A 15,374-nucleotide genomic window follows, 5' to 3' on the forward strand; every position below is an offset into this window, starting at 1 on the left:
GGCAGTCTCGCTGTGTGTGACGACTATGGTCAGATAATGACAGAAGTCTTCCTCCGACTGAGATTCAAGGAACTTTCCCAAAGGAGGCAGGAAGTCCTCCTGGGTGTCTGACTGGATATTAAACAAAAAGCAACCACTCTCGCCACACTGACACCTCTGACAAGCCCCATGAGACATGGGCAGATGGAAAGTGTTTCCTTGTAGCTAAAATTGTGAAATAATAAGAACACCCCCCCCGCCACACACACACACACACACACACACACACACACACACACTCACACACGTCTATGACCCTGGCTCCTGACACAGAGCTCCTAAATCCCTTGGAATTTCCTGGATTATCCATAGGAGAGTCTTTTGTTTTAATCAAGTAACACTGGGTGGGCTCCCCTGGGTGGGGGCTGACCACCAGAAAGATGAAGATTAGAAGGTTGGATGTTTCAGCCCCACCCCCACCCTCAGGGAGGGAGAAGGGCGGGAGATTGAGTTAAAGGTCCTTCATGCTGGTGTGATGAAGCCTCCATAAAACTCCCTGAACTACAGGGTGGGGGGAGGGGAGCTTCAGGGTTGGTGGACACAACCGCGTGCTGGGAGGGTGGACACCCAGCTCCACGGGGACAGACGCCCCTGCGCACAGGACACTTCCAGACCTCACCCTGTGTCCCTCTTCACCTGGCCTTTCATGTGTGGCCTTTGTGATAACCCTTATAATAAACCGGCAAATGTAAGTCAAGGTTTCTCTGAGTTCTGTGAGCCATTCTAGCAAATTCCTAAGCCTGAGGAGGAGGAATCCATGACTTATAGCCAATCGGTCAGAAACACAGGAGGTAACCGAGCACTTGCGATTGGCATCCAGGTGGGGCCCAGGTGGGGACAGGGCCTGTGGGACTGGGGGCGGGGCTCATGGGAACAGGCCCGTCACCTGTGGGGTCTGCACCAATTCCAGTCAGGATCAGGCGGAGTTGAATTGCAGGGCACCCAGCTGGTGTCAGGAAAGTTGGAGAATCTGTTGGTGTGGAAACCCATCCCCCCTCCCGCCCACATTTGGTGCCAGAAGTGTTGGGAGTAGAGTAAGAGAAAGTGCTTTTTCTTTTAGAAATACAACTCATTCTGCAAAACAGCTCTAGAATTCTGATGCCGCAATCGTGTTTTTTCACCCAGCACATAAACGGTAAGAGGCGGCTATGCGCTGCTTCCCACGGGGGAGGACACACTAGGCTGCTGCCTTCCTCCCGAGCACTTACATCTGGATTGCAGCAAACGAGTAAATAAATAAAGAGGATAATTTCTGATGGTAACACCTGCTATGCAAAATATAAACCAGGAGAAAGTACCTGGGGGGAGCTCCTGTAGACAAGAGGAGATTAGACCTCTCTGAGGAGACAAGATCAGTCACGGAAATCTCCTAGGGGAGAATATTCCGGCAAAGGGACTGGTGAGTGCTGAGACATGGGATCGAAGGGGCTTCTTCAAGGAACAGAAAGAAAGCCGGTGGGATAGAAGCATCACGAACAAGGAGAGGGTCACAGATGAGAACGGTAAGGCAGATGGCAGCCAGATCACACAGGCCCTTGCAGGCTGTGAAGAGCATTCTCCACCTTATTCTCACGAGCAGGCAAACCAATGGAGGGCTTTAAGCAGGGGAAGCATGTGATATGCTCTGTTGGCTTATTTTTAAGTCAATCTGGTTGCAGTGTGAAGAACGGACTGCGAAGGGGGAGAACTGGAAAAGAGGAGACCAGTCAGAAGCTTCTACAACACCCCAGCAAGAGACGGTGTGGTCCGACCCAGGATGGGAGGGGAGAGAAGGTCACACAGGTCGGTCATCTTTGGGATGTATTTTGGAGCTGACAGGACTTCCCCATGGGTTGGAAATGGAACAGGAAGCATACAGAGAAACAAAGGATGGCGACTCCAAGATTTCTGGTGTGAACAACCAGTTGGTGGCACTGACTGACATGGGTGTGGCAGGCGAACAGCTCCCCAAATGCCTACGCCGTAATCTCCGGGAGCTGTGACTAGGCTGCTTTACACAGAAAAACGGACCTTTGTATGAGGAGGTTATCTTGGCTTACTGGAGGGGCTGGGCCCAATCTAATCACGCGAGCCCTTAGCAGAGACTTTCTCTGGCTGGAAGCAGAAGAGAAAGGAAGCAGAGAAGGAAGACAGACGAGACGCCGCAGAAGGGGAGTCAGATTCCAAGCGTGCGAAGGGGTCGATGTGTTACGGCAGGTTCTGCAATGCAGCAGCCAACGCGTGGGGACTGGACAGAGGCCGGTAGGAGAACCAGCAAAGACATGAGGACCTCAGCTCTACAACCGCTTGGAACCGAATTCCACAACATCTGAATGAGCAAGGAAATGGACTCTCCCGTAGAGCTTCCAGAAAAGAACACAATCCTGCCCCAACCTCAGGTGCAGCCCAGAGAGACCCGTCTGGGGGCAGCACAGGTGTTCCATTTCCGCTGTCAACAACCCAAGTGGAACAGGGAAGAACGTAGGGGTTGTGCACATCAGGAACCAAGTGCACAGGTCAGGGTCACGCCACCGTCTACCATGAAACCCCCGTAGAGCTAAGTCCCATGTACTCAGGAGCTATTCTTGTCCCCGCTGGAAGGCAGACAGCACGGCACCTGGCGCACAGCAGGTGCTCCATAAACAACTGTCAAATGAGTGTTGATTATCGTCTTTCAAAAACGTTTCTCCTCCACATCCCTGCTGTCCATTGCCACGTTTCCTCGCTACGTATCATTTGCAACCAACCTGCTCCCATGGGCTGTCTACACTTACTGGCCCCAATTCCCCTTCTCCTCGTTTCTCTCCAACTTTGTCTAATGAAGCTTCCATCCCACCAGTCTACTGACATGTGCTGGTCAGTGTCACCAACGGCTGCCATCTCGTTGGATCCCTCATCAGCCCTGGACACACCACAGTTGCCTCACTCTCTCCTTCTTCAAACATACTCTTCCTTTGGCCTCCAGGACCCCACACTCTGTTGGTTCCCCCATCTCTCTGGTCACTCCTCCATCTCCTTTGCTAGTACCTCCTAATTTGCCTACATCCTCTTATCATGGGAAGCCCTGGGGCTCAGTCCTAGTCTATTTATACTTGCTCTCTTGGGGATCTCATCCAATCTTGGGGTTTTAAATACCGTGATATGTCCACACCTTGTTTATCATGTTTGTTGATGTCATGTGTCTTTCCTCAACTAGAATGCAACTCCACAAGGGCAGGAATCTTTTTCTGTTTTGTTCACTGTTTGCCTAAATGCCTGTAAGAGTATCTGGCCCATGATAGGCACTTGCTGAGTATTTGTTAAAATAAGGAATGAATGAACAAACGAAGGACTACATCTAGGTCAATGTCCAGTTACCAGTGGCTTATGGCCCGAATGACTGCGTCCACCACCTTTTATTTTATCTCTCATCTCAAGACCTGCCTAGCACATGGCAGGGGTTAGAAGACGTCTACTGAATAAACACATGTCCGTTCCTTTGGGGCTGCCAGGTCCACAAAGACAAACCAGAGACCCAAATACCACCAGCGTCTTCTGGGTCTGAAGATTCCTCGAGCCCGACACACGGTCCCTCCCCCACCCCGACCCCCAGGCGTGGCAGTCCAGATCATGAGGAAGACGGCTGCGCTGAAGCAATGAATTTGTTAAGCTGGTGCTCAAGTGGATCTGACGAGCAATTAGGCAGCTGGAAGAGACAGCTGCTCCCTCGCCATGGGCACTGCGCCACTTGGAGAGGCGGCTGGTGGCCCACGGAAGGCTCCGCATGGCCGAGTGCCCAGAGCCCCCCAGATGGCTGCTGCCTCTTAGGGGATGTGAGCCAGAGAAGCGGCGCTATCCCCGTAATGCTGCGGGGCCGAGGTGAGGCTGCCAGCACTGGGAGGGGACAGTTCTACAGCGGCCCTTTATGAGCAGGAGTGAGAGGCCAAGGAGACGAGCACGGTTCACAGGCAGCGCATACTCATGAATAACGGTGATTCCTACGGATTGTTGGGGTGTTGGATCACTGTTTCGGCGATCGTTTATTGAGCACTTACTAGGAACTGGGCAGCGCACATTACCTCCCTTAATTCTCTCCTGTATCCCATTGAGTAGGTGTTCTCCCCACTGTGGAGACCTGACGGAAGGGGGAAGAGAACTATACAAAGGCCTGGAAGTAGAACCTTCCAGGCCAAAGAGACAGCAAGAACAAAGTCTGAGACTGAAACGTGCCGAGGAAGAAGGAGGGGAGGTGTCCGGGGCAGGGCAGTGGCAGGAAACAGAGAAAAAGGAGCCGGGGCCAGACCATGTGGGGCTCTGAGGGCCACGCTCAGGTCTGACTGGGTCCCGAGCACAAAGGGCGGCCTGCAAGGCTGGGGCCGGTGAGGGACATGACCTGACTTCTGTTGTCAAAGGGTCATTGTGAAGGCAGCGGACACTGCACAGCAGGGCAGGTGCGGCGGGGTGGACGCAGGGAGGGCCAGGAGGGGCTGGGGCGGCGACAATCCAAGCATGTGATCAGGGCGACTTGGGCTTGGGGACTGGGGGGGGGGGGGGGTAATCCCACGCGGGTAAACACCACAACGGGGACTCGCCACCTTTCTCTGGGACAGAAATTAGATTGATCGTCGCTCTTGGACAGCGGCAGGGCTGGAGCCAGAAACACAAGTGGCCTCCATTACAGCTGGGTTTCTCTTAAAGACACACTACAATAGCACTTCCTAAGCAGAGTCCACAAAAAAAAAACACAATCTAAAGCAAAGCAAAACCAGCCTGGAGACCGCCTGGAAGTGGGACTTTTCAGCCTTCATTGAAGCTGAAAATAAACAAAATATTGTAACGCTGCGCTAGGTGATGCCACCACAAAACGTGGGCCCTGCTGTGTGTTTGGTAAAAGGAGCATGGAACCAGTGGCTCTGGGAGGAGACACAACGCCTGAGCGGACCACGGACCGCCGGCTGCTTTCTCAGTACAAATCGCTTTCAGTCACGCGTGTATTTGCTTCGTCTGAAGAAGTTGCAAGATATTTTTACCCACAGGATCATTTTCAGGGAAAAGTAGAAGGAAATCGACTGTGCAGGCCATAGGAAGATTAAGGCACAAGGACTGAAGAACGAACAGTCCGATCACAAAGCCTTCTGGCTAAAATTGCAAGACACGAAGTCCTGCGCTGTCCACTCACCCCCACACACGCTCCCAAATCCTTCAGTCGTCTGTTAATTCCCATCACCTCCGCCCCAGCTGCCACCCACCATCCCTGGCCCGGGTGACCACTGCAGTGGCCAACTGGTCACCCCAAACAGGACTCTGCCTTCCTCAACTCTCTGCAGGGAGGGTGAGAAATTTAAAAAGCAGATCTGATCCTGTCAGTCCCCCGTTCATCTCAGAATAAAGGTCAAATCCTTTCCTGAAACCTCTGAGGTCCTCGTGCTCAGGGCCCCACCCCACCCCCCTCACTGTCTGAGCTCCAGCATCTCTTCTCAGAGCAGCTGTCCCCGACCTCCCCCCCCACACACACCTGAGCAGATGCTCTGAACCTGTCGCCTTTGACAGTGACGGCTGCGGGCCTGGGGCTGCATCTTCTCAGAACGCCACCAGTTGGCTCTTCCGTGCTGGTCAGGCCTGAAGGCCACATGTGACTCTAGGAGTCAGTCACCAATGGTCACGCTGAGCACTGTTTCTGATCCAAGGCTTATCCCAGCAGTGACCCCCGCCCCCAGCCCCAAGCAGGAGGATTATTGGCCGCAACTAATTATTAGCTCTGCCTCCCACCTGCATCCTCTCCCTTCCTTGGACCATCCAGTCACACGTCAGAACTTCTGCAAGCCAGATGTTCTTGGAGACATCCAGACAATGTGCCCACCTCTGAAAGAAAGGTACCACCTCATTTTACCAGCGAACTTCTCTCAGTGTTGATATGTATCAGCCCAAATGACAGACTCCGAGGAAAGGGATGACAGCGTCAACACCTGTGGACACCCTCTCGGTCATCATTAGCGCTCTCCAAGGAAGTAGCAACAGAAATAAAAGCACCACGGCTAACATTTATGGAGCGCTTACCCACCAGGCACTGTGTCAATTACCCTTGGTGGACTCATTTAATCGGTAACCATCGTTAATAGCCCTAGTTCGCAGATGAAAAAGAGTGAGTCTTAAGGAAATTATTAACCCAATTTCAAATGGCTGATGAGTCCAAACAGGTAACCCTTCCATGGGAAATCAAGGTGGCCTGTGCCTGCAGCAGAAACTCTGCATGTCCCCAACCAACTCCTCTCTCCAGAACATACCACCAACCGCAAAACCAGCCTGCTCCAGAGCAGCCAGCACAAGGGTGTCTCCAGCCAAAGAGACAGATGCAGCTGCTGCAGGAGACAACGTCTGGTTCAGAATCCATCAGAGCCAAGGCCTGCGGTCCTGCCATAAATCAGGAGGTGGGCGGCAGTGACGTGAGCTAAATGGCCACCACCAGTTTGGGTTTGGTAAAAAAGAAAACAAACCAAAAAAGAGTAAAATTAAATTTCTTTAGGCACTATACTTTTCAATGTGTTCAAGAGAATTTGTTCCCTTAAATAAAACTAGGAAAAGTTAGCTAGAGGAAACAAAAGTTGTCACTATCTTTCAAAAGCCAAGCGATGATGAGAATGAAAGCAAAGAATCATAATAGCGGTCACACGTATCGGGCAGTTTCTAGGAAGGGAAGGGCTCCCCCCCCCCCCACTAAGCGCTTGACACACATTGTCACAGCACATCACAGACATGTCAGTACCAGTCACCCCTGTGAGAAGCTCCTCTTATTCCACCATTTGACAGATGGTGAGACTGAGGCTGGGCCACATCACAGAACTCAGCCAAGGTCACGCAGCTCAGAAGAAGCAAGGCTAGGATCCTGCCTGAAGAATGACCGATTCCAGAACCCACGCTCTCACCCACCACAGAAATGATCCAGCAAGAAAGGGAAACTGCATTTTTCCATTTACCACTCAGGAGAAATTTTTATAGGGAAGAAAGAAATCAGTGTTCTCTGTCATTATCAGAAAAAACATGGCCTTTCCGAATTATTTTTAAAGCAGCGCTATCACCACTTAGGTGGGCCCTACCTGCAGCCTGAGCGAACAAACATTATAATTAGAGCCACCCGTAAATTGCCACAACAAATCTGGAAGGAGAAACGTGACTGTTCTTTTCAGAGCACAAAACTGCCATTTCAAATTAAGTAACAGTAACAAATGGTGAGAAATGTGACTCCAGGAGCGACGCACATCTGTGCTTGAACGTGACTGACGATCCTGCGCGTTAATCCCTCCGCACCGTTCCCCGGTCCCTCCCGCAGAAAACAGTTGTCAGGCGTGTGGGGCGGCCTCTCAGAGATGGTAAACCAGCTTCCACTTAGGCACTCCGGGGCCCAAATCAATATTGCAAAGGTGATTTTGCTTCCAGGAAGCACAAGAAATGCTCCATTCAGCCCGTGATTCATGGGATGATAGGAAGGAAAAAATAGAATCGTTTCTTCCATTCTCAGAACCTGAGACCCCACGTTATCACTCTGAGGGGACAAGCGTCGTCACCGGGATCTAGTTCGAGTTATCTTGCAACCCCACACCCCGTGAGTCCTTCAGCCCAATGTGTTCTCACTGACTTCACCATTAAAAACCTCCTCACAAGGTGGCAGGTATCACCAACGACAGAAGGAGGCGCCAGGCGTGGGGGAGAGAAATAGCCGGGTGGCAGAAAGGGAGAAGCCCGGGCTCAGAGGTCAGCAAGGGCCGGACAGGAAACCTGCCCCGGCACTCACTCTCCGAGCTGGGGGACAGCCCCGGCTAGCGACCGGCCTCAGTCACGTCCGGCACTTGCCCTAGAGTGACATCATGCACATTTAGTTTATTCGTGTTTGACCACGTGCGTGGATCAGTGTACGCGTGAGACAGACGCCAGGCCTGCACTGAAAGGTGCAGGCAGAGAAGGGAAGGAGAGAAATAGGCCAACACTGTGTGCCCCCCGCAGTTACGTTCCCCCAGCTCCAGACACGCACGAAACAGTCATGAGAACTACTGCTCCCTGGGAGTCTTAGCTGCCACGTGCTTCTCCTAGTACAAGGCTCCTCCTGAAGTGAGAGGTTGTGGGGTTTAACAGAAAGGGAGGGAGGGAAGAAAGGAGAGAGGGAGGGAGGGAGAGAGAACAACCTAGCTCTCAAATACCCACCAGCCACTTCATCTGGTGTTTGACTTCAGAAACAACCATTGATTCTACTGCTGGAAGAAGGAGACTCTACAAAATGGTATCTCCTAAGGGACTGCCCAGAGCAATTCTAACTAGTGGTGCTTCTCCTTATCCGTGCTGCTGAGAGCCTAACCTCTGCAGGAGCCGCAAAGGACTCTGATGTGAGATAACGGACACCGGTGCAATGAACGGACTGACATAGCCACACCAGGTCTTGACAGATATTATCCTACGTAATCTGTGTGACTCACTGACGCAGGTGAAACCAGTGGCTCTTCTGTGTGAGCAGAGGAACCCCTGGCACTTAGGGATGCCCAAGATCCCACCAAGCTCCCGGGAGCGCAGAGCCAGGCCTGCGGTCCGTGCCTTTGGAGTCTCCTAAATGGACGGACCTGAAACCCAGCCCAACTATTCATCCTGATGAAATGCCCCACACACATCTGGGCCGAGACGGAGGCCCCAAGAGGCCATGAGCGTCCCTAACAGACAAGAGGCACCTCTTGAGCCACCAATGACTCAATCGCCGGGCCACTTATTCCAAGGTTGGCAAGACCTCTCACGGGAACACAAAATGCCACCCAGGGCCCCAGAACAATGTGCTGGAGAAACACGAGCGACAAGAAAAAACATGAAGATGAACGGCGCTTTTTGAGAAGGGAACATACTTTCATTAGACCGACGGCCCTCACTTTCACTGACTGCCGTCTTCAAAGCACCTATTTTTCCTCCTCGTGCAGTAGTCCTTAACCAAAAAGGCCTCCATACAATTTCTGGCTGGCCAGCCACCACCGTCTTGGTTTGCAGCAACAACCACATGCGGAACGGCTGCTCTGCTTCATGCCTCCATGGAATCAGCTGTTGGAGGGATAATAAATCGGCAAGAGTGTCTTCCTCTGGGGGGCTACCTGGGGTTGGGCCTCTCTGGTAATAAGGCGAGCCAGCCACAAGAGACAGCAATGAACTCTTGGCATCAACGCTCTTCCCTGTGAAACCTAGTGGCCTGTTGCTCCTCTGAGCACAAAGACAGACCGAGTGGCAGCTTTCAACATAAAAGAGGGCTATGAACACCAATACACACGGGATTCGAGATCAGGATCGAAAGCAACTCCTCCAGGAAAGGTCAGGGCACTGGGAGCTTCAAGAGCCCCTCCCCGCACCCTCACTCTCCCATGGTGCATTTCTTGTGAGCGTCCCTCCACTCGTAAGAAATTAGTGCAGACATTTGCCTGGACTCCATTCACCCGACTTCTGGGAAAGAGCACTTGACTTTTGTTGACTCTACCCCAGGACTGCCTCCAGCCCAGGCACGGGGGTGGCATGCGACCTGTGCCAGGCCCATCAGAGCCTTGTCATCTCCCCGGCCCGCCACTGCTTGAGATGGGCATGTCGGAGTCAGTACAACTTAGGAAATGGGTACACAGCTTTGTGACCGAGGAGGCAAGAGCTCTTCCACACTGGCCTTGAACTAGAAAGAAGTAAGGCCTGGAGCTGCTGTAACCAGCTCACAGTCACGTGGGGAGACTGACCTGGAAGAGAGGAAAACTGAGAGAGAGGGAGGCAGGGACATAGAGACAGACAAGGAGAGAAGCAGAGGCCGAGAGCTACTGACAGACGTCAGAGCACACACAGGCCCAGACAGACAGACAGACAGACGGCAGACATGGGGACACACCAGGTCCTGGTAACACCAGGTCTTTGATGAAGCACTGCATGAAGCTAGAAAACTTTGACACCTTTATCACGAAACTCCCTTTTAGTGTAAAACAGGATTAGCAATCTTCAGGGTTCCTTGCCTCAGTCCTGCGTCAATTCCTTTGTTTATCACAACGACTTCTAAGGCACCAGCAGGCCAGGCCCGACAAGAGTTTTACTCAAAAATCGTTAATCCTCTTAAAAGCCATCCAGGCATTTGATGAGATTACAATTGAAATCCTAGTTAATTATATTTTTAATCTGACCCAATTTTAAAGCTCATCTAGAAAATGGGCAAACAAAAGGTTACTTTAGGGGTGGCCGGTTAGCTCAGTTGGTTAGAGCATGGTGCTACTAACCAAGGTGCAGGTTCGATCCCCGCATGGGCTACTGTGAGCTGCGCCCTCCTTAAAAAACAAACAAAAAAAACCCAGTAAATTGAGACTTGTTCCAACACTTACACACACAACAAAGTTACAATAATGAATATAGTACCAGTATCCACCAAACAGTTCAATGCAACAGGAAAGACAGCCAGATACAGGCCCTAGAATGATTGGTTTTGTATGTCATGACAGACCCAGAAAAGCAGTCTCACAAATTATTGAGGGAGAAGACTCATTACTAAAGGACGTAGAACAAAGTAACTGGTAAATTAATGGGTAGAGGACAGAAACAGGGAGAGGTCAGACTTGTCTTTACATCTTACACTAGGATAAACTCCAAATGGACTAAAGATATTTAAAAGTTTAAAATAAGTCAAATAAGGAGACATTTATTCTCAGAACCTGTAAGAAGTTTCCAAACCACTGGAAGAAATCACAAAAAGAAGTCAACAGATTTGATTTGGTGAAAATCATAAACCGTTACAGGTCAAAACACATTACGCAAAAAAAATAAAAGGAAAACAAATACTCGCCACAAAAAAAAAGGCCAAGTGTTGCTATTCTTGTAAATATACACAAGTAAACAAAAAATAGAAAACCTGAAAATCGGATGGGAAAAAAAAAAATCAAAATTGACAATAAATTGACTCTTCACAGCCAGAAAAAAAACCCACCACCACCACAACAAATGGTCAACACACTTGGAAAAATCCAACCGCTGCAGAAATAGAAAATAAAACTTGCTACCACATTAGCAGAGAGTTAAAATAGTGACACTCAATACCAGTGAGGCTGAAGGAAAGCAGGCACGGAAAGCATGTTGACAGTCTTTGTCAAGAGCCTTAAATTTAGGCCTAGGGAGTCTCTTCATAGGTGCTGACCCTGGTGAAATCATTAGAACCACCCACTAACACATCTGCATACGGAGGCATACAGACAGTCACCACAGCAGGAGTAACAATTCACGGCAGTGCCCTGCCACAGGAAGTGTGACACAATGAAGCCATTAATCTGTTAAGAAAAAAATATCCGACGACATGCGAAAATGCTTATGACATCATCCCACGTGAAACGAGAGAATACAAAATGACATACACAGAACGATCCAAATTTGTTTCACACAGAGACATGAAAACAATGAAACAAGATCGCACTTCAAAAATCGTAACAGTGGCTACTTCTGGTTGATGAGATTAAAAGTGATTTAGTTTTTGCTTTTTTTGTCCTACTCCGTTTTAAAAATTCTTTCTAATAAACGTATAGCCTTTTATAATCAGAAAATGCATAGACGTACACACAGAGACACACATTTTTCAGTAGAAATAGTCTCGGTTTAATAAATCAACACGTGTGTGGATATTTCCTAGGTACGTAGCACTGAGCAAGGTACTTCGGGGGCCAAACGCACGTACTCCTGTCCTCAGGAGTTTGCAGCCTGGCGAGCGAGATGCAGCCCAGGAAACGGTGTTGAACGATTTAAACATCTACCAGCCGCCCAAATGCCGGATGCTGCGGCAGACCGATACAGGCTCGCGGGTTCCCCACGTGCCGTCTCTAGTACACGCAATGTGCTCAGTGGACATCAGTGAACACGGGCTCCTGCCAGCACCACGTCTCCAGCCCGGCAGGGGCACCTGCCTGGTGGCCCATTCCTTCCTCCCACTTCACCCAGGAGAGCCATGCAGGAAGCGCAAAGACCACACTTCACGCCTCCCTGACACCCATGGGGTGCCACTAAATCCAGCCAGGCAGATGTAAACACAAGTTGTTAGAGGAGACTTGCAAGAAAGCTCCTTAACCACAGGACAGAGGGCAGGTGGAAGCCCTCTGAGCGTCCTGCTGTCTCCTGGACGTGGTCCTTCCAATGAAGACGTTTAACTGACGCCTTCCTTTCTCCAACCCAGTCTGTTGGTTCAACCAACAGGACCTATAACTGCTGAACAGTTGATGGACATGTACTTAGTGAGATTTATGTCACATTGGTATGAAGAAACCAGAGTCATAAAATGAAAACCTATAGTATTGGGAAATAAATATGTAAAGCAGTCCTGGGTTATTTAATACATGCAACCAGAAGCAGCATACATTAAAAACGGAGAGACCAGGTTTTACTTCGCACAGATTCCCTGCCTCCAGACAGAAACAAGTCGTACAGAAACAAAAAACGGTACTTTTCCAATATCCCCTAACGTGTTATTTATTTCTGAATCCTTACCTCTTACCATTCAATTCCCTCAGGTTCCCATACACTGTCAAAAAGAGCTGTGATTATAAATCAGAATCTACACTCCAGACACACACATACACACACACATCAAATTTACAACCTGTGTTTCCAGCCACCTTTTATCGTGTTTCAGTTTTCTATTCAAAACACTGATTAATTTTCCTTTCAATAAAACAAGTGTGGTGTGCAAATCTCTTTTACCCAGAGGTTTTTTGCATTGCTTTCCTCTGTGTTATTTTGAGTCTTGCCGCTGAATCATAAGGCAAGAACCCAGAAGAATATTCCAACATTGTACAGGTGAAAATATAACAATATAGGAGAGCAACAGGAAAATGGAAAGGCAGAAATAGTGATTTCCATAATAAAACTCCTGGCAAACTCCAGCAATAACAGTGCATGAGGAAATTTTTGCCTGCACTGCTCCCCTCCAACATGCCACAACTCTACCTCAGAATCTGAAAATGTATCGTTGTGCTTTTCTAACCAAATTTCAAATTAAGTACTTACTGCAGGCCAGGGGGCCAGGCTCCCTCCCAATAGGGAACGTGGAAACCTGAGCTCTGTGGCCACACGGTACCAGCTGACTCCCCGGTAACTTCTGCCAACTTTGGACCATATCAGTGAAGAATTCAACATTTTGTGTACAACTGTCCTAAGCCTGTGAAACACCAAAGACAATCACAGAGAGACGGGAAAGAAAGAAACGGAGAGAGCGCAGGTCTGCCTCCAATCACCTGCAAAGGGCATCTGATGTGGCTGTTAAACACAAATGGAGACCAACCTGGCAGGTTCCCTGAGCAGACAGAACCAGTTTGGTCACACAAAGCTAAAGGTACTTATATACTGCAAGACGAACTTGGCCTTGGCCATTTCTTGCTTGTGCCGCTGAAAATCACAGGCAGAACTTGAACTGGTCCATATGAGGTAAACACTGAACATTCTGACATTGTGACCAACACTCTGAAGAATAAGCAGTCACTGCCTCCTCACTGTACAAGCTGCTTTGCAACAACACACGGCCCCCAAGTCTCAGGCCATGTTTGCTGTGAGGGTTCCTCGTTTACAAGCGGTCTTTTTGGTGTGTGCACAAGACATTTTTACTAATCACCACCTCAGTGGTTCACTGATTTTAGTTTGGCTATTTCTGCACCTTTAACACGGTTAACTGCTTAGAAGAAAAAGTTAAAGAAAAATGAAAAAAAGAGAGGAGAGAGAGAGACTCTGAGAGAGCTGGAGAGACCAAGCCAGAGAGACTAGAGACAGAGACAGAGATAAAAAAAACGGGGCAGGACGGATAGAGACAAAGGGGGGGGAGAGAGACATACACATATACAGAAACACACATTCAGAGAGAGAGAGAGAGAGACAGAGAGAATAGAGAAGCGAAGCAGCAGAAGAATCAGTGATGCATGCATGGTGGGAAATCAAGAACCAGAAAGGAACGTTTTTCACACCATCATCCACTCAGCAGCTATTCTATGATGCTCAGTAGGGAGACAGCTATGCCCAGAGCGCCTGCTATGATGCTCAGTAGGGAGAGAGCTGTGCCCAGAGCACCTGCTATAATGCTCAGTAGAGAGAGATCTGTGCCCAGAGCACCTGCTATGATGCTCAGTAGGGAGAGAGCTGTGCCCAGAGCACCTGCTATGATGCTCAGTAGGGAGAGAGCTGTGCCCAGTGCACCCGCTATGATGCTCAGTAGGGAGACGGCCACACCCTAAGTAATGTCAGTGTCGGTAACAGAGGTGTGTCCAGCACAGGGCTGAGTCCAGACAGGGAATGAAGAGCTCTCCATCCAAAAGACTCCCAAAATCATTGGGCCAGAGCCAAAGGGTAATCTCTAAATAGCAAATCATCTTGAGATATAAAATTGACAGAAACATTAATTCAAAAACAAACTCAATTAGGTTTGAATGACAAGTGACAAAAGAAAAATATAGATGAACTGAACTTCATCATAATTAAAACCATGTGTGCTTCAAGGACACCATCAAGAAAGTGGAAATACCACCCACAGGATGGGAGAAAATATTTGCATATCAGATATCTGATAAGGGCCTCGTGTCCAGACTATACAAGTAACTCCCACAACTCAACACTAAAAAAGACAACTGAATTAAATAATGGGCAAAGGATTTGAAGTGATATCTCGCTAAAGAAGGTATACAAATGGCCAGTAAGCACATGAAAAGATGCTCAACATCGTTACCCATCATTACGAATCAAAACCATAATGAGATGCCATTTCACTTCCATTTGGATGCCTGAACAAAACAAAACAAAACAAAAAGACAGAGGCTAACAACTGCTAGCAAGGACATGGAATAACGGGCACCCTCCTCCACTGCTGGTGAGAGGTGCAGAGGCTCTGGAAAACGGTGTAGCAGTTCCTCAAAAAGTTAAACAGTTACCATATGACCCAGCAATGCCACTCCTAAATATATCCCCAAGAGAAATGAGGAACGTATTCATGCAACTTCCATGAACTTCGTAATAACATTACTCATGATAGCCAAAAAGTAAGAACAACAGGCCAATATCCATCAATGGGTGAATGGATAAATAAAATGTGGCCTATTCATCCAAAGGGATATTATTGGGACTCCAGGAGAATGAAGCACTGATACCTGCTATAATGTGCATGAATCCCGAAAACCTTACACTAAGTGAAATAAACCAGACCCAAAAGACCACGTGTTGCACGATTCCACCTATACGAAATGTCCAGAACAGGCAAATCCATAGAGATAGAAAGTAGACCAGAGGTTGCCAGGGGCTGCAGGGAGCGTGGGAGGGAGGGAGTGACTGCTTCCAGTGGGAAGACAGAACTTGAGCACAGATTTACATGAACGATGACA

General features: G+C 49.1%; 1 protein-coding gene and 1 non-coding gene across 5 annotated transcripts in view; one reads left to right on the top strand and one right to left on the bottom strand.

The window, feature by feature from the left end:
* Positions 1–15,374, bottom strand: part of SNX29 (sorting nexin 29) — a 426,403-nt gene that overhangs the window by 246,328 nt on the left and 164,701 nt on the right. The gene's annotated exons all lie outside the window — the stretch shown is intronic.
* On the top strand, positions 10,223–10,293 carry TRNAV-UAC (transfer RNA valine (anticodon UAC)). The gene has a single exon. It is a non-coding gene; the product is annotated as a tRNA-Val (tRNA).

Source organism: Rhinolophus sinicus, chromosome 10 (genome assembly GCF_057876585.1).
Source record: "Rhinolophus sinicus isolate RSI-liver-muscle chromosome 10, RSI-T2T, whole genome shotgun sequence".
Taxonomy (NCBI): Eukaryota; Metazoa; Chordata; class Mammalia; order Chiroptera; family Rhinolophidae; genus Rhinolophus; species Rhinolophus sinicus.